The following is a 19100-nucleotide window of genomic DNA, read 5'->3' as shown; positions in this document are numbered from 1 at the left end:
AAAGCAATTCAATAAATAAAATGGGCAAAAGACAAAAACAGGCAATTCACAGAAGATGCACAAATGACAAGAGCACATGAAGCAGTTATCAAAGAAATAAACAATAAAGCTTAAATATTTGTTTAGCTTGACTTACTGACAAAGACAATAAAGAATATTGCATGTCTCTAGGAAACAGTAACTCTAAGACACTGCTGGTAGAAGAATAATTTGCAGCAACTTTACTGGAGGACAATTAGTCAATACACGTTTAAAAACATTGTGACCTAGAAATTCCACTCTTGGAATTTATCCTGAGAGACTAATAAGAGAAGTGAGAAACAAATGTATAAATTTAGAGCTATGATAGCTATAAAGTGGAACCCACCTAAATATCCAATAAGACGGGAATGGTTAAAAATTATAATATGTTAATAACAGTAAATATATTGCAAAATGTGACATACATGTGCATTTATTCAGAGTGAAGTATATTCACAGTATTCTTGTAAGTGAAAAGCACAACCGAATAGAAAGCAACATGAAGAATATGATTCCATCTTTTATACAGACTCACACAATTTATGAGTATCCTTACATTAGAAAAATTTAGAAAATGTAGCAGATTTTTAACATGCAATGGTGTAATTAATTATGTATAATTCATTTTATTTTTACTTATCTAAAATTTCTACTTTTTGTAGAAATGTTTTCTTATACTTAAGAAATACATTGTTTTTATAACAATTCTTCCTCTTAAGAAAAATTTTGAATAAAAGACTTTTAAAAAAGAAAAAGAAAAAATATTACCTATTATGTTACCATCCAACGACAACTGCATTAATGGGAAGTATTTCCCTTCAGTATTTTAAAGGGTAACCAATTTTTTAAAACATACTTAACTGGGCTTCTGAGACCAGTATTAAGCCTTGCCTGAGGGACAAGCTTTTACAGAGAATTTTCTAGTATCCAATTACAGGGTTTTTCCATAATAGGAGAATAACAGTTTATAATTAGATTGACACTTTAAGCTCTGTCCAGATACCCTTGTGAAAGGAGACACCATCTCTCCTCATTCTTGGCGTGCTCAATTGAATCAGATGTGGTTTTTCTAAGTCAATGATTCTCCTTAGGAATTTTGGCTGAATTGGGTAAAGTGCCTATTAATAATTACACAAGACAGTCCTGTAAATACCCAGGAGACTTACAGAATAGTTAGCAATAAGAATACAGTTATTACTAGTCCTATTAAAGAATCACTGTACCAGGGGCTAAGACTCTGGAGCCAGATTGCTTGGGTTCAAACCCTAGCTCTGACACTTTCTAGCTATGTAATATAAGGTGTTTTTTTTTTTTCTTTTAACTTTCTCTGCCTTAATTTCCTCTTCGGTAAAATTGGAAAAATAAAAGCATTTACCTCATAAATTCTTGGGAGAATTAATTGAGTTAATATAGGTAAAACACTTACAGTGGTGCTCGGCACAAAACAGAAATACCCAAGAAGTGTTAGTTTCTATTATGATTCAGAAATCATACCTACTTGGAAATGATGTTGGATGCACAGTGGTTGAAGGGTGAGGAAATGTGATTTGTGATCTCAACAGTACAATTCATTGAACAAATATGTGCCCTCCATGAATATAAGATGTTCTGTACATATTATCACAGTAACCTTTACAATCACACTCTAAAGTAAATGCTATTTCCAGCCGAAGGCAGTGGCTCATGCCTGAAATCCCAGCACTTTAGGAGGCCGAGGTGGGTGGATCACCTGAAGTCAGGAGTTTGAGACCAGCCTGGCCAAAATGGAGAAACCCTGTCTCTACTAAAAATACAAAAATTAGCCAGGCGTGGTGGCAGGTGCCTGTAGTTCCAGCTACTCAGGAGGCTGAGACAGGAGGATTGCTTGAACCTGGGCGGCGGAGGTTGCAGTGAGCCGAGATCATGCCACTGCACTCCAGCCTGGGTGACATAGTGAGACTCCATCTCAAAAGAGGAAAAAAAAAAAGTAAATGCTATTTCTATCTTCAGGTTCCTATGGTTAAGTAACTTGTTAAAGTCACACATAGTTAGGAAAAAGGAGAACAGGAAAGAGGGGAGGCATTCTCTTGGTTTGCACCTTTCATTTGTTAGAGGAATTTCTTAATTAGGAAAACTCCAAAGGCAGAAATAAAGATGCCATAATTTTTTTCCACAATTTACCCCTTCCTTCAATAACAGAGAGTTTCTTTTCATTAATTCAACAATACCTACGGAGCATCTGCCATGGGCCAGGCACTGCTCTAAGAACTGGAGCTACTGTGTCCCTGAAGAGTCTATTTTCTAGCTAGAGACAGGCAATAAGTAAGGTTGTGCCAGTTAAGTTATTGTCTCTCACCTCCAAACCAGCCTTCTATACTCAGTTTTGCGGCGGTGGCTCTGGGACTCTGCAGACCACTGGATCCAGCACAGTTAAAAGTGAGAAAGCCCATTGTTGATGGTGACAGTGAGCAGGAGGCCCCCATGGTGGGCAGTGTCTCGTCCAGCCTGCAGCAGGCAGTGGCACATGTGGGCAAAGCCCCATAGGCCCTGTGGAGGGCTGGGAACATTCTCCCCCATCCCTACCAGTCCTGGGTACCTGTTCTGTGGGGCACCTTAGCCAAGGTGGCCCTTGCCCACTGAGCAAGGCATAGGCTCCTATTCAGCCCTGCAGCAGCAGGGAGCTCCCCGTCAGCCCTAACCCACTTTTGGTTTTCCAGAAGCCCTAGGAGCTGGCGAAGGAGAAGGTAGGCACCCAGATGGGCCAAGCACAGCCTGAAAAGACCTGCTGTTAAGAGTGCAGGGAGGGGCCAGGAGTTTCTGCTGTGACAGCTGGTTCCCTGTTAGGCTCTGCCTAGAGGGGATGCTTCAGGGAGAGTGGAGCTCTACAGGAAAAGGGAGGGACTGAACTCCTTCCTTTGTGCTTTCTATCTACTTCTTACGTAGCATCCAGAGATGCTTCTTTCACCCTACAAATGGCAGCGCCCTGCCAGAGCAGTGGGTGGATGCAGTTTGCAGTTGTTCCCACGCTTAACAGAACCAGCTTCAGCACACAACACCTCAGAAACATCAGCCTCAGCCAAGGGGCTGACTTTTCAGAGGTCTGGGCTACGGGTCCACAGGGATCCTCCACGAAGGTGCTAAATTTCAACTTCAATCTCTTCCTTTTTCTCCCCCAGCCCCAGGAGCTCCCTGCAGTCGGTACCTCTGTGATACCTTAGAGTTCTCTTGTGACTTTTTCTTACCTGTTCAGTTACTTGATTAACAATACTGTTTTCAGTAAGTGAACATATCACCAGTTATCTAAGTTATTATCCTGTTGTTGAACAGCTAGCTATTTTAAATTTTTTACTTCTAAATCCTGCTGCTGTGAAGATTGTGCATGAAACCTTTTTTTCAGGGTTTAGGATCCATCTTTTTCAAAAAGAGATTCCCAGAAGTAGAATTACCCGGTTAGAGAGTGTGGCTGCTTTATTACTTTTTCTATATATTTATATACGACACACATATGCCTAACACGCATTATTTAGCTTTTCTAAATGTTTTTGCCACTCATTTTCTCCAAGTAGTATAAGGGAATGTTTATATGATTTTTCACAATCAGTCAGTTCTTAATAAAATTGTATTTTAAATCCTATCTTGCTTTTGTTTAATTTAGTAGCACTGAATTGCTAACGTGCTCTAGCACATTTTTATGTTTATAATGTAAATTTTGAGATTAGGAGTTAATTTTATTTTCAATAATTCACTGTTATTCTAATGTTCGATGTCAATAGTATAATGATTTTAGACTTTAAGTCATGTTCATGATGGGAATGTGTAAGACTCTGGATGTTTTCATTCCTTCTAGCTCTCAGAACCCCATAGAGCAATAGTCATAATTTAAGCATGCTTCCTTAACAGTCTCAAGATACTTACAGGAAGTGATTCCTATAGAGGAATAACATAGATTTTTACTAAATTCTAGTTCATTTTTCACTGCTATTATATAGTCTCTGATCTGGGGTGGATACTTTTCGATTTTCAACTGTCACCTTCACTTTATCTTAATTTTGTTTTCTCTATTACATTTTTATTCAACCAAGGATACTCTTTAAACCATTAGTGGGACTTTTTAAAAACATATGTGGGGTAATAGTTTGGAGGGTTCAATAGATTCTTTTCTTAAAAGTAGAGAACCCCTTTATGGAAGAGTGACAAAAACAGCAAGTTTTGTTGCCCAATCCATTCATCCTTTCTTCTTCAATAACAAATCCCCAGTCTCAGCCCTGCAATGATGAGCCAACCCGGAGTCTACTGTTGCCCTGTCCCCTGGAACTAGGATGTCCAGTGAAATGTAGACAGAACAATTATTGGGTGGGACTTCTGAAAAAACCTTTTCACTTTTCTTTCCCTTTCTTCTGCATCCTAATAGAAAATAACGTCACGATGGCTGGAGCTCTGAAAACTACCCTGGGCCCTGAAAATGGAAACCATGTGTGTGCTGGGAATGGCAGAGCAGAAAAGGAACGTGTAGTTCCCTAAGAAATAGTATATACACAATATATATAATATATATAGCATGGTTTCCTCAACATGAGCTGCCTGCTTTCAGATTTCTTTAACATGAGACAAAGCTACATGTCTGTTGTTTAGGCTATAACTACTGGTAGCCAAATATAATTCTTAACAACATCTCTTCAATGATGAAAGAGTATTGTCACATGTTTAGACATAAACTAGATTTATTATCATTTTGTCACTCCACTTTAACTGGTTTACAAAAATACAATGGAATAAATTTACCATAAACAAATGTCTGACACTTCATAAAAAAGAACAATTAGATAGACTAAGCTTTTTGAATTTTTAGAGTTTACCGTAACATCTTTGGGTAACATCTGCAAAAGCAATCACCAAATGTTTGTGAAATGGGGATAAGAGAAATACCTACTTTGCCAGATAATATTTATGTAAGCACTCAGTAAACCTGAGAGGAACATATAAGTATTGGCTCTTATCCAACCAGATGGATCACATGAAGCCAAAGTTAAATCATAAGGGCTAAAAATAATTACATTAAAGATAAACCAGTGAAAGTCATTCTGAGATTAAAGAGTAAGTATATTCTTACATGTTTCGGCAGCATGGTATTTCAAACAAGTTGCCTTGTGCTGTATTTTTTTTTTACAACCCCGCTATTAGAAGTCGAGGATTTATTTTCTTCATCAGAGGCATATTTTGTAAAGATTACGCTATCAATACTGACCCATGTTAAGAAAAATTTGTGTGAAAATAAAGCATATTCAGCCTCACAGGGCTGCATGCTGTGCTGTCAGAACAGCAGGGAAGTTTTATAAAAAGTGACTTCACTCACATTTCTGAATATATTTTTAAAAAAGGTTTGGTTTCACCAACATCAACCTGTACTCCAGCTGTTTGTGCATATTTTTGTGTGCCTCTACATTTTCCTTGGAGATTAAGATGGCCTCAAAAGGAAATCACCCTTTCCAAAACAGGCAATTTGCTTTTCAATACGTTGCATAACAGATGCTCCAAAGGAAGAAAGGTAGAGAAGCCTGAGCTGGAAGAAAACACAGTCGTGCAATGTTTTAGGACCCCAGACCTGCAAGGGAGAAGCTGAAGGTAGGAAACGAACATGCATGCATTTATATTCAAATGTATTATTTGAAGCAAGACAGTAATTTCTATGTTGTAAAAAAAAAAATCCAACCTTGTTTTGAGAATTATCAAAACCCTTCCCTTCAACTTAGCTTGAAACGTTACACACATGCACACACTCAAATGTCTATGGCTATCAGCCCAATTCATAGTATAGAACACCAAATTTGACATAATTGATAAATCCGGGTGTTCTGCGTGTTCATTCTTTGCATTGAATCTGAAGACTTGCATTTAGCTTTAAAATTTCCATAGATGTGTTGATAGAGCTGCTTCATATACTTTTTTCTGTGTCCAATTTTTAAACTAATTATAACAAACAATTTCCGTACCTACCCCATGCAAAGCCCTCTGTTGGGCACAAAGTAAGTACAACCTTAACCTCCAGGCTGTTACAATTCACTAAGAGAAGGCACACACATACAACCACTAGCTTGGCATAAGCAAAGCTCAAGTGATACGGTAGTTCAGAGTAAAGAAAAACAACCAGGCAGGCAGGCTTAATTGTTGCCCGGATTCCTACTGCATCTTATTGTTCCATCAGACTAGATCAATCTGTTCATTTCTACAAGTATACAGCTTTTACAGGGAGCAAAGAAATAGGTTTTGGACAGACAAAAAAGGGGACATATTATTCTATTTTGGAGGTAAGACAAGGGTTGATGGAAATTTTGTTAAACAATGATCCCCTTTAGGCTTTTAATCTACTATGCAAAATATAAAATATACATCTATATTTTACGATTTAGGCAACTTTTGTTTTCGCGAATGCTTAAGTGAGATTTTATTATGTCTTATTCCCAAAGAATTTTCCAAAAGAATGAATATTCAATTTATTATAAACTTTGAAATAAAAACCTAGACTTTAACATATATATCGATTCACAGGCAACATTTTAAAAGCATAACTTTTGTGTTAAGATAGGCATATTTTCATCTTGTGTCTACATACAAAAGATCAGATTTTAAATGATCCACTTGATTTTTATAGTATCTAAAGCCAAATTAGGTAATGAGAGACTTTACAAAGATTTCTTTAAAAGATCACTGAAAACACAAGTCAAGTGAAAAACTGTTGAAAAACTGTCATAGGTAGAAATCCTCACCTAAATGATTAAGGAAACCCTGAATGAATAGAGTTTACTTAAATAAGTCAATATTAGCTATAGAGCCATGACTGAGGTGAAGAGGCAGGGACAGAATGTAGTCTAATGTATAATTATTTTATTTAAATCACTATAGCAGCAGCATTGAAAATGGATAGGCAGAGACAAGAATGAATGAAGGGAGAGCAGTTAGTAGACTCCGGATGTGTCCAGGTGAGAGTTGTCTAGGATGAGGGTTGTGTTAGTATATTCACTAATTCAAAAAATATTTGTTGAATTTCAAATATTTGCCAGGCACTGTTCTGTCACTGGAATTCCTCCATGAGCAAAACAAAAGTCTCTATCTTGTGGAACTCACATTCTACTGGAGAAGACATACAATAAGATCAATATATAAAATATGTAGTATATTGGCCCAGTGCGGTGGCTCATGCCTGTAATCCCAGAACTTTGGTAGGCTGAGGTGGGCAGATTAGCTGAGGCCAGGAGTTCGAGATCAGCCTGGCCAACATGGCGAAACCCCGTCTCTACTAAAAATACGAAAATTAGGGCAATCACTGTGGCTCACACCTGTAATCCCAGCACTTTGGGAGGCCGAGGTGGGCGGATCACCTGAGGTGAGGAGTTCAAGATGAGCCTGATGAATATGGTGAAACTCCATCTCTACGAAAAATACAAAAATTAGCCAGCCATGGTGGCGGGCACCTGTAGTTCCAGCTGCTCAGGAGGCTGAGACAGGAGAATCACTTGAAACCAGGAAGCAGAGGTTGCAGTGAGCCGAGATCGCACCATTGCACTCCTGCCTGGGCAACAGAGCAAGACTCTGTCTTAAAAAAAGAAAAAAAAAATATATATATATATAAAAAATAAAAATGATAAAATAAAATAAATATAAATATATGCATATATATAGTATATTATAGGGTGATAAGTACATATGGAAAAAAGAAAGCAGGGAAAAGGGAAATAAAATGCCACTGTGAGGCGAAATTGTAGGAGGAAAATCTAAGGAAGGCCTCGCTGAGAAAGTAATGATTGAATGGAAGGAAATGAGGGAGTAAGCCATGAAGATCTCAGGGAAGAGCGTTTCAGGCAGAATGAACACTGAGTGTGAAGGGTGTGAGATGAGAACATGCCTAGTGTGTTCAAGAAGGATCAAGGCATCTCTGTGGCAGAAGCAGGAGGAGTGAGATGAAATTGAGAGTGACAAGGGACTGGGTTATGTAGTAACTATAGATCACTATAGGATTTTAGCTTTTATTCTGGGCGAGTCTGTGCCAGCTACTGACCTATTAGCTCTTGGTTCCAAAGCACCCTTCAGTACTCTTCTTTATGATGACTCTGTAAACTACATTTTCCCATCAGTCAAATGGTTTCCTGTTAAGTTTTGCCGACAGAAGGCAAGGAAAAGAGAGAAGGGACTTACACATTTCTGTTTTTCCTCTATTGGTCAGTAGCAGCTAAAAGCTTCAACCTTCCTTGACAGCTTCCAGGACCAGTTCTCTGGTGAAATGCCAGGTAGCAGCAGTAGCCATTTAGGACCCGTTCTCAGAGGTCTGTGTACCAACTCCATGGTGCTTCTTTGTTAGCCCTCTGGGTTCTGTCCTTGGTCCTAAAGATGTAGAGATGCCAGCCTCTTTAGTTTTTAATATCCAGGTTACTGAAATACTCCATTTTTGTTCTTTAGCTCTAAAACACCTATGTTACCAATTCTCTGCTTAAATGCCCTTTGTTCCAAATCCTTAAGGTGGTTTCTATTTTCCTGATGGTTACCGTGTCAGGTACTGGGAACGATGCCAGAAAACCCTCAAAGATGGGATTATGGAAATGTTTAAGATATGTCCTTGACCTTGAACTTAATGCTAAGTTCTTTATCAGTAGAAAATGAGGATGCTGACATGGCATGCAATATTTAATTAAATCATCACCTGGGATTGCTTGGGATAAAACGCTTATGTAAATGAGTATCCTGGGGGATGAAATGACTGCTGCAGATGATGAATATGGTGGTAATAATGACTGTGATGACTTTTGGGTAGAATGGCTATTTCTGACAGCACTGGAGACTATACAAAAGGAAAATGACTCAATAATTTAATAATCTCAAAGCTTCTCTTGTGATCCTAGAAGAATCTTTTATTTTGTACAAATGTATTTATTTTAGTTTGTATATAGCAGGGCAAATATGTCTGAAAACCAAATTCAACATTTAACTATTTAGGTCAGTTATGGAACTGCAATGAAAGGGGCATTCACAGACTTTGCAAGTGTCCTAAGTGAAAATTAAGACTGATTGGAAAGAAATAGGGATATCTGATGGAACATAAAGTTGAAAACCTTGAATCCACTCTGAGCATTCCTTTCGATGAGTTGCTTATTCTCCTCAAGACTTACCACCTCTACTGTGTCTAGGCCTATACTGCTAAAGCAATCTAAGTAACAGGGCCAAGTGAAAAATCCACTGTAAGAAGAAATAAGTTATACTCCAAAAGAATTGCTGTATTTTTCTAAATTATATTGACATGAACCTAGGGGAGATATGTGATTATAGCATATGTATAGTAATATCATGTTAGACCAAGGAGGATGGAACGTGATATTGTATCACATAAAATTTCTCAACATAGGTATACTTCTTTCAGATTTAATATGATAGGTTGAGCAGACTAAAATTGTTCTAACAATTGTTTAATTTATTGGATTCAATGGTGGCCTTCTTGAAGGAAGGTTGGATGAGAATTTTCCTGGCCTGGTGTCAAAAATGGCTTAGGGATGTAGGAATGTTAGAGTGGACTTTACTTGTGAAACTTGCACACCCACCACCCCTCTCTATTTGTTTAGAGGGCTCAGAAGACATCCCTTTTTCTAGGACATGTGCCAGTATCTTTGTAAAGCTCAATGGCAGTCATCCTCTGAAGGGTAAAGATGGCAAGGGCAGATGCTATTATTGAAAAAGGATCCCTGATTTCAATGTGTATCATGGGATCGCAGAGTAGTGAAGTCAAGAAGCAATACTCACTTCAAGAAGTAAGAGTTATGTAATTTCTGTGAAGACAGCTAGGAAGAATTAGAAATCAGAATTGACCTGCAGAGACCTTTGTCTATGCTCACTTAATTCCTTAGAAATGAAATGACTTAGGAGGAAAATAGATAAGCAGATTTCTAAAGTGTTACTTAATCAGCATAATAGGAGAACTCTATGTTTGATGGGCAGAAATCTGACTTAAGTATTCACAATTTCTCATCTACTTCCTGAACCTAAAGGCATTCACAGACTTGGAGATCTTTGATCAAAAGGAAGACTGGGTCCTTTTGAGAAAGTACTCTTCAACACTGCCACAACTGAATACTGTAAAAGTTTTCTAGATCTTCCTGAGACATGCCTGCCTGCATTTGATAGGTGGCTGTACACTAGACCAAATCAATGCTTCTAGGGACTCAAAAATCATTTTGGATCACTGCTCAAAAAGTGGGTACCTATGGAATCAAGTAAAAATCCATATCACAGTGGTCAATTGAAGGGTAAAATGTAGTGGAAAGAGGAAAGCTATGTATGTCTTCTTTCTTGCTTATGTATACATGCAGCTTATTGCAAAATAGCAATCTTTGCAGTGCCTCCCTTCAAGAGGTGTAATCTCTTTTTCAATGTCTTGAATTTGGATGCCTTTGTGATTTGCTTTAGCCAGTAGAATATAAGTGACATCTTGTGAGTTCTAAGCTTGCTTCTCAAGAGATTTTCTAGCCTCCTTCTCTCTCTCTTGCAACCCTGCAACTTCCATGGAGAAAAGCCCGTGCTCACCATCTAGAGAAGGAAAAACCACGTGGAATAGAGACAAGCTGTTACAGCCAAGGCCCCAAACATGTGAGAGAATCCAAAGACCAGCGCAGTCAGCCCAGCAGCTGACCATGGACTCACCAGTGAGTCTATGTGAAACCATAGGAATCACGGATTTTTTTCATCCTTTATTTCATCCCTATTACTTCATGTAAGGATTGTCGGTGTGATTGCAACTGAGTAAGAGGATTCATCACCACTCCCAGACGGGGCATAATAAATGTTAGGACTTTGAGTCTCTTATATATGGAAGAAAGTACGAATGACTTCATTTATATAAAAAAGAGTTGGATCCTGCTAGGTGGAAGCATGAAGTTGTTAACTGTTGTTGCATGGAAGTTAAAATACATGGAGAGGAGTGATTAGGAGTGCTGAGAAACCAAAGAAGGTGACTCTGTGATGCTGGGAGGACTCTGAAAATTACATTTTCCAGTTACCCTTGCCAGCAGGCTTCCTTTTAGGTTCCATCTGCAGGATGCATAGAGAGAAGAGCAGAAGGAACTTCCTTCCTGTTTTTCCTGTCTTTGATGGCATTGCTAGATCCAGCCTCCCATGAGTTGTGGCATTTCCAGCACAGCGCTGCGGCACACTCTCGGAGGAATCAGCAGCTCTGGGGCAGTGGCTATTTTCCTAGAAGTATAGAACCAGCTCTGCAGAGCCCCTCTTCTAAGCTCCTAGATTCTGGTAACCCCACCCCTTCCCTTTTGTTTCAACAACCAGCAGTATCAGCTGTTGCCTGAGTTTTTAAATCTCTGTGTTACCCTTTTTCTCTTTCAGGCACCCAACATCTATGGAAAAAACCTCTTAGATTGAGATATCCAGTGTGGCTCCTATTTTCCCAGCTAGACTCTAACTGATACGAAGTCATGGAGGGTTTTGGGGTCTCAAAAGATTTTTCTTGCATTCTGGTAGCATCACCCTGGCTGTTGTGTTGGAATTGACTGAGGGACCGACCAGCTAGGAGGCTATTTCAATCAAAATAGATGGGGGTAAAGAAGTGGTTACATTCTGTATATATTTTGAAGGTATTAATGATGGGATTTGTAGACATTCAGATGTGAGTTTCAAGGAAAGAGTAAAAAGTATGAACTCTTATCTAGGAGAGTAGGAGACTGATTAGAAGACTCTAGTGTTCATGCTGGGAAACAATTAAGATCAGTGATTATGAATTTAAAAGTTAGACCAACTAGCAGCTGAGTGTGCTTAGCTCTACAGTGGTTTTGTTAAGGTAATGCTAGCTGCTGTGACAGATAAATCCTGAAATCTTAGTAACCTAATACAACAGAAATTTCTATTCTAGTAACATAAAGCCTAATAGGTAATGGGACATAGTGAGGATGAACTCCTAGATTATACAACTGAGTCTTTCAGTGATCTTGGCCAATAGAAACTCAACATGTGTTTTTCAAGTTTGTCCTGGGAATTGATGATACCCAGTTGGAAAATTGAGGATGGGAGAAAATGCAAGATTTCAATAAATTTTTTTTATGCCAGTCCTAGAAGTAGTATGCATCATTTCTACTCACATTGTCTTGGCTAAAATTCAATGTCACGGCTGCACCTTAGGTGAACAGAAGCCAGGAAACATCGTTTAGCCTTGTACCAAAAAGGAAAGGAAAATAGGTTTGGTGAACTGTTTTAGCCAATCTCTGTGAAAAGGAGAGAGAATCTGTGTTGATGCAAGCAGAGACTAGGCAAATAATTTAAAAAGGTTGTTGCTTTGCGAAAAGTACCACAAAAGTGAGAGAAAGGCAAAGGGGTTCAGAGCAGGTTCAAAGAATAATTAGAAGGACTGGCCATGAATTTAAGCTGGGTAAGGAGAAAGGAGAGGACATGAGGAGAGAAAAGAGTTATTAGGATTGATGTGCTGGGGCACCAGATTGGTGAAATAATTATTTGAGTTCCATTCTAGTAAGCATTGGCAGGCAAAGCAGGAGGTGTTAGTTGGAGAATGTGATGCTTGAAATTGAAAATTTGGAGGAACTTCATGGCTGCCATTGACAAAGATGACAGCATGACCCTGAATGTTAGCATCTGGGATAGGGTACAAGAAAGATCACTGGGAGACAGACTGCCAAGGAATTTAGAGTCCAAGATATCGACAGATAATCTACACAGATATCACATGTTGAAAAGAGTGATAGTGTTTCAGGTGCTGAAATCTTTGAGGAATGAGGAAATGTGAAAATAAGAACAGTGAATGACTTAGAAAGCTGTTAGTAGGTAAAACAGCAAGACTTGGTGGTTGGTTATTGGCAGTGAAGATGAAGGAAGTGACAAGAGTCAATCCTAGTTTTCTCACTTACGTGAATGGGTGGATAGTCTAGCCATTTGTAGGAGAGGAGCACTCTAGGATGTCCATCTTTAGGAGAGGAATGATGAGTTTATTTTTGGATGTATGGATTTTAAAATTTCTCTCTCTCAAATATCCAAATGGAGATTTTGAGAAGATTCTTTGAAATCTAAAGGTCTAGGACTCAGAGAAAAAAACAGCAGTGGGATATATATATTTGAGGTTATTGGAAAATAAATAGTATATAAAACCAAGTATTGGTAATATTGTCTAGGGTGCTAATAGGAAGCAGGGCTGGACCTTAAGACATGTAGAAAGAAAGAAGTCACAAAGAGAACACTCTTATCTGTCCAACCTACCATATTAAATCTGGAATAAGTGCACCTGCGTTGATTAATTTGGCCTGATCCAATGTTGTGTGTTATGCTCCTTGGTTTAACACCCTACTAATTTATTCCCATGTAGCTCCCCTAGGTTTATGCCAATATAATTTAGAATAATATTGCTATCTTTGGAGTATAACCTGTTTCTTCCTAGCTTGGATTATTCACTTGTCTCTCTTGAAATGGACTCAGATTTCTCTAGCTATAGGTCTAGACACAATAAGGGTGATAGGAATAGGCCTTAAAGAAAATAAGCAGCCCCCTGAAAGAATGCTTAAAGTAGATTCACAATTTTCACTTTTATGCATGCGTACCTAAATATTTCTATCTCTTCATAATCAATGCCCTAATTTTCCACTTACGAAACTTGGAAAGTCTGTGAATACCTCTTACAGGGTGATTCTATACTAACGCAGATACTTAAATGTTGAGTTTAATTTTTAGCCATATCTACCCTGGTACATACAAACAAAAATAAATTCATATGTACAAAAGCAAGAGATTTTTTAGGATCACAGAGAGGCTTTCTATTTTAGTTGACATTGTTAAACTCCTGAGCATATTGTTTTCCTTTTGTATGGTCTCCAGTGCAGTCATAAATAGTCATTCTACCAAAACGAACAGAGTGTGAAGTTTGGGAAACTAAGAATAGAGTTATTCAAGAGGGAAGGAGTGTGTCAATAAAATTAAAGTGACATTATTGAGAATGTAGTAGGTATCAGGCTATGTTCAAAGAAATTCACAAATATTTATTGTATTCTTATGTCAGTCATAGGAAAAGATACTATTATTACAGGTATTTCTCTTTTACATGGAAGAAAACAGAGGGACAAAGAAATTTTAATTAATTGCTTGAGATCCCAGCTAGTACTTGGCAGATCCAGCAAGCATCCCCGTCCATCTGACTCCAGAGTCCAGTTTTAACTACTACTTTATATTAACTTCTAACCCAAAAGGATCAGCACTACTCAGAGAAAACCAGGCCAAGGAATAGAAAACTGCTTTTTGGATTGAGTGGCAGGGAGGTCATTGTTGATGGTAGTAAGAGATTTGTCAGTGGAGCATGTAAGTACATAGTACTTAAGTTCATAAGGCAGACTAGAGTCTGATGAGGAGAGAATGCGGAGTTAAAAAGAGGACAGATGTACTTTGGATACTCAAGAAATTTGACTGTCACAGTCAAGAAACAGAAGATGATAGGGGTAAAATTGGGTTCAAGGAAAGTTGCATTTATATTGTTTTGTTTTAAAAATGAAAAGAAGTTTTTAAATGTTCACAGAAAGAAGCCATTTGAGAAAGAAGGGGATTAATTACACAGGAGAGAAAAGAGACAATTGACTTTGCATGCTCCCTGGGAGGGTGGGAAGGAATTGAATTTAGGGCAGTTGTGAAAGGACTGATCTTAAACAGGAGAGGGGACAATGTTTCTCCTCTTTGAACAAGAGAATAACAGGATGAGTGCAAATGCTATCCAATTAAGGGAATTAAGAGTATATCCATATGATACCTTCTATTTCTCTCTTTTAGAAAGTGAATTCATCTGGGTCTGAAAAATGGTGGGTCTGGCATGGTGTAAATTGAGGGTGAGAAAAAGTTGAGAAAAGTGTGAATAATTGAGGCTAGTGAGTGAGAAATATACTGGGCTATGCAGGCACTGCTAATGACCTAGACGATAATGATAAATTTATAGTGTTACTTTGTCCTGCTATTATTTCCTTAAGTGTCATTCTAAAATACAGAAAATTGATTGCTTTAGTGTTTAGTTTTGCTAAATAAAGGCAATGAAAAGGCAGAGGAAATTGGAGTTCAGAGGAAAGAAAAGAGTAATTGAAAAAATGGACCGTGGAATCCAAGCTGAAGAGGAGGGCAGTAAAGATAAGAAGCATTATGGTTATGGTTATGGTTATGGTTATGGTTATGGTTATGGTTATGGTTATGGTCATGGTTATGGTCATGGTTATCGTAATGGTTATAATCATGGTTACGGTTATGGTTTGGTCATGGTCATGTACGTTTATTGCAGCGCTATTTACAATAGCAAAGACTTGGAACCAAACCAAATGCCCATCAATGATAGGCTGGATAAAGAAAATGTGGCACATAGATTATATTAATACTATTTTTTTTTAAAAAGGAGGTCACTGAAACTTTGGATATTGGCTGGATTAAACAGGAATTAAAGGCCTGAGAATTCAGGAATGTAGTCCTACCAGTAGTCTTTTTGAAGGAGGTGGGAGTGAAGGACTGGAATGGTAGACAGCTTTTGGCTGACCCAACTTAAGATGATTTGATTTAGTCACAGAAGTTGCAGAGCAGAACACAAGGCTTTGAGTAGCGTAATGGCCCTGTCTCTGTGGGCCAGCCTGTTTATTATTTGTCTAAATGTTTATTACTTTGGCTACAGTCTGTTATTACATGTATTGTTCTGTGCTGTATTTGTGTATTTATATATCTCCCCTACTAGACTCTGGGTTCCCAAAGCCAAAGCCTGGGTATCATTTTTTTAACCTTGGCTCTTGTGTTAGTGCTTGCCCAATAAATATTTGGTCTAATGACTTTAAACACACTATTTCTATTCCATTGCACTGTCTACTATTTAACATAGCTTATCAATGCCGTGCATTGCTTTGTTGGTTCATGATTTCTTCCAAAAAAATGTTAACGTCTAGATATATAGAAAAGTTGGATACAAACAGGAGGAAGAATGTGGAAGAATTACTTACTGTGTACGGATCAGTGATAAGAGAGAGAGGAAACCAATTAGCATTCTTTTCATTATCAGTTGTTTTCAATTGTGTTATGATGACCTGGATAGAATTTCCCATAAGAACTAAGTAGTAAAAAAACAAATAAATAAAAGAAGAAAAAGTTGGTTGCTTTATTGCATTTGATACTTAAGTAATCAATCTGAAAGAATGATTTCAAGAATAAACAGCTTAATGGATTCTGGTTGATTGTTTACAGTTAATGTTTTTGCAATAAAACACCTTCTTTCCTCATTTGCCTCATCAGATAATATAGCCAAGCTTTCATAAAATGAGTCCAACTTCATTCGCTATGTCAAAATTGAATCAGAGCTTCAATTTTTGAGCATCACTGGTTACAGTTTACATCTTTCCTATTGAATGCATTTTTTTCTCCTGTAATTTTTTTCTTCTATAATTCTGAGCTTTCTTTACACTAGTTGGATTGTGATTCCTGACCATGGGTTTTATAAGGGATGTTGTAAGTCAGTTGGTCGTGTGTAGTTTCATCAAACACTATCAAACATATCTCTTGCCAAATTCCAGTGGTGGAAATTTGTAATAGTTTTATAGGTAGAAATGAATAACATTTTCATAAGATGAAGTTTAAGCCAATCTCTAACACAATTATATACTTCTCTTTTTAACCATAGATTTGTCTGTTAAAGTTTATTAACACTAAAATAAACTCACTATAATTACCACTTATCAAGTGCCTACTCTGTATTTAATGCTTGACAGTATCTTATGAAATCTTAAAAACAATTCTAAAAAGTTTTATTTACAGATCTCAATTATAGTTGGCAAAACTTAGGTTCAGAACAGCTGAATTATTTGCAGTCATAGGTTTTTAAGAGAGAACTTAGAATCTGAGACTAACCCCCATCTTCATGCTCTTTGTACTGTATCACATTACCTCCATTTTATACCATGTCTATCAGAGTTTCCTTAGGACATGGAGACAGATGTCCATACACACACCTGTGCCTATAAGCATGGCCAGGACATAGAAGTTATCAGGCCTGGTTGAATGAGAACTAAGCAATGATTCAAGTGAAAAAATGTAATATTTAAGACTAAAATTTAGTCTTCAGTTCCATGTTAAACTTTTCGATTTTTCATTTTAATGGGAAAACTGTATTTTGTATAAAGAGATCCATCATTTCATATAGTTTTGTGTTATGGGTATACATTTTAAAATGAAAATAAAAGTAAAAGGATGTTTCATTCAAGTCAAAGAAATGTTACTTTATCCTCATTGTAAGTCCACTGAAACCAAAAACTCTGTCTTCGTCTGGGATTAAATTTCCCCGCTCAAAGAATAATGCCATGAATTTAGTATGAGCCAAGATTCCTATGCTTGACAACAGTTCCAGTTCATCACAACCATGTATATAACCTTGGAACATGGCAAGCATGTTCTCTATTGAACCATTTTAATAATCAATGATAAATTGATTGTTTAAAACAGGTCCACATTTCCTTACTTGCAATTCCCAAATCCAAACTGAAGATTTGGGTAACTGTGTTATTAGAACTTATTTGGCTAAAAAACATGCTCTGAACTGACATGAGGCTATAAATAGTCTTAATTTAACTTACTTTGTATGAATTTTCATGTGTTTCACAACAAAAGTATTAATATATTAATTAAGGGTTGCTACAGATGGGGTATAATACATGCACCACATTATTATTCTAAAATCCAAATAATTCTGAATACCAGAGCATATCTAGCCCCAAGAATTTTGGGAAATGAATTTTGGAATATCTCTCTTTCATTTTCTGCTGTGTTGCAATTAAAGAAAAGCTACCATGAGTGAATTTTCAGTATGATTCACTTCGAAAAGATTGTGATAGTTCACTGAATAGATATATTTCAATTAGTTTGAAATAATAGTATATATTCCATAGTTAATCTATTACTGTAAAAATAAGTAGCCTTCCAGGGAAGGGGGACATTCACCCTTTGTAGAAGTAAATACAATCTTTTCTCTTGTACACTGTGCAGTCATAAGAGTTGAATGATCAGGATACAGCACACCCCCATCACACCAAAAGCTTCTTGAAGCCTTTTTGCAGATAATCCCCTTTCCACCCTCAACATGGGAACGATTTCTGCCACTATGGAATGGAACCGTGCACTGTGGATTTCTTGCAGTCTGGCTTCTTACACTCAGTACAATTTGGAGATTCATTCATCCTGTTGCACGTATAGTAGTAATTTTTTTTATTGTTGAGTAGTACTTCGTTATGTGGTATTTCACAATTTATCATTTACCTAAGAGCATTTCAGCTGTTTCCAGGTCAAGTAAGTTTGCTATAAGCATTCATGTATAAATATTTTTGTGAGTATATGTTTTCATATTTTCTTGGGTAAATACCTAGAAGTGAGCTACTGGGTCCATTTTTAAAAGTACATATTTAACTATAAGAAATTGCCTAACCTGTTTTCCAAAGTGGCTTACTATTTTACACCACAGTAATAGTGTATGAGAGTCCTATTTGCTATATGTATTCAATACAGATGATGCTGTCAAGTTTTTACAAGTTTAGCTAGTCTAGCAGATATGTAGTAGTATCTTATGGTGGTTTTAATTTGCATTTCCCTGATGACTAATGAAGTTCAGCATCTGTTTCTAATCTTATTAGCTATTTGTATGTCTTTTTGTGAGGTATTTGTTCAAATATTTTTCTCTTTTTTTGCCTTTTTATTGTTGAATTATGAGATTTCTTTCTATATTCTAAATTCAACGCCTTTATCAAATATATGTATTGTGAATTATTTTTTCTATGACTTGACTTTTCATTTTCTTAGTAGTGCCTTTTGTAGAGCCAAACTTTTTACTTTTAATTAAGTCCAACTAAAAAAAATTTTTTATATGGTTTGTGCTTTTATTGTCCTAAGAAATCTTGGCTTATTCTAATGCATCAAAGATTTTCTTCCATTATAATTGTTTAAAAATGAAACCTACTCTCTCATAAAATATTGAGCTCTTTTTGTTTCTTTCTTTATTGAGAGACAAGTTAGGCCAAGTAAATGTTAAATTCCTTCTTAACTAGCATTTTAAAAATTAGTTC

At 37.1% G+C, this 19100-nt stretch overlaps 1 long non-coding RNA gene across 1 annotated transcript in view; it reads right to left on the bottom strand.

The window, feature by feature from the left end:
* Window positions 1–439: 439 nt before the first annotated feature.
* Window positions 440–19100, bottom strand: part of LOC129035248 (uncharacterized) — an 84396-nt gene continuing 65735 nt past the window's right edge. Inside the window, exons 5-6 of the long non-coding RNA XR_008502154.1 lie at window positions 8191–8376; window positions 440–1965 (exon numbers count right to left, since the gene is read on the bottom strand). This is a non-coding gene — a long non-coding RNA (uncharacterized LOC129035248). The remainder of the gene's footprint in view (window positions 1966–8190; window positions 8377–19100) is intronic.

Source organism: Pongo pygmaeus, chromosome 3 (assembly GCF_028885625.2).
Source record: "Pongo pygmaeus isolate AG05252 chromosome 3, NHGRI_mPonPyg2-v2.0_pri, whole genome shotgun sequence".
Classification (NCBI taxonomy): Eukaryota; Metazoa; Chordata; class Mammalia; order Primates; family Hominidae; genus Pongo; species Pongo pygmaeus.
This window is presented reverse-complemented; position numbering and strand designations above follow the sequence as displayed.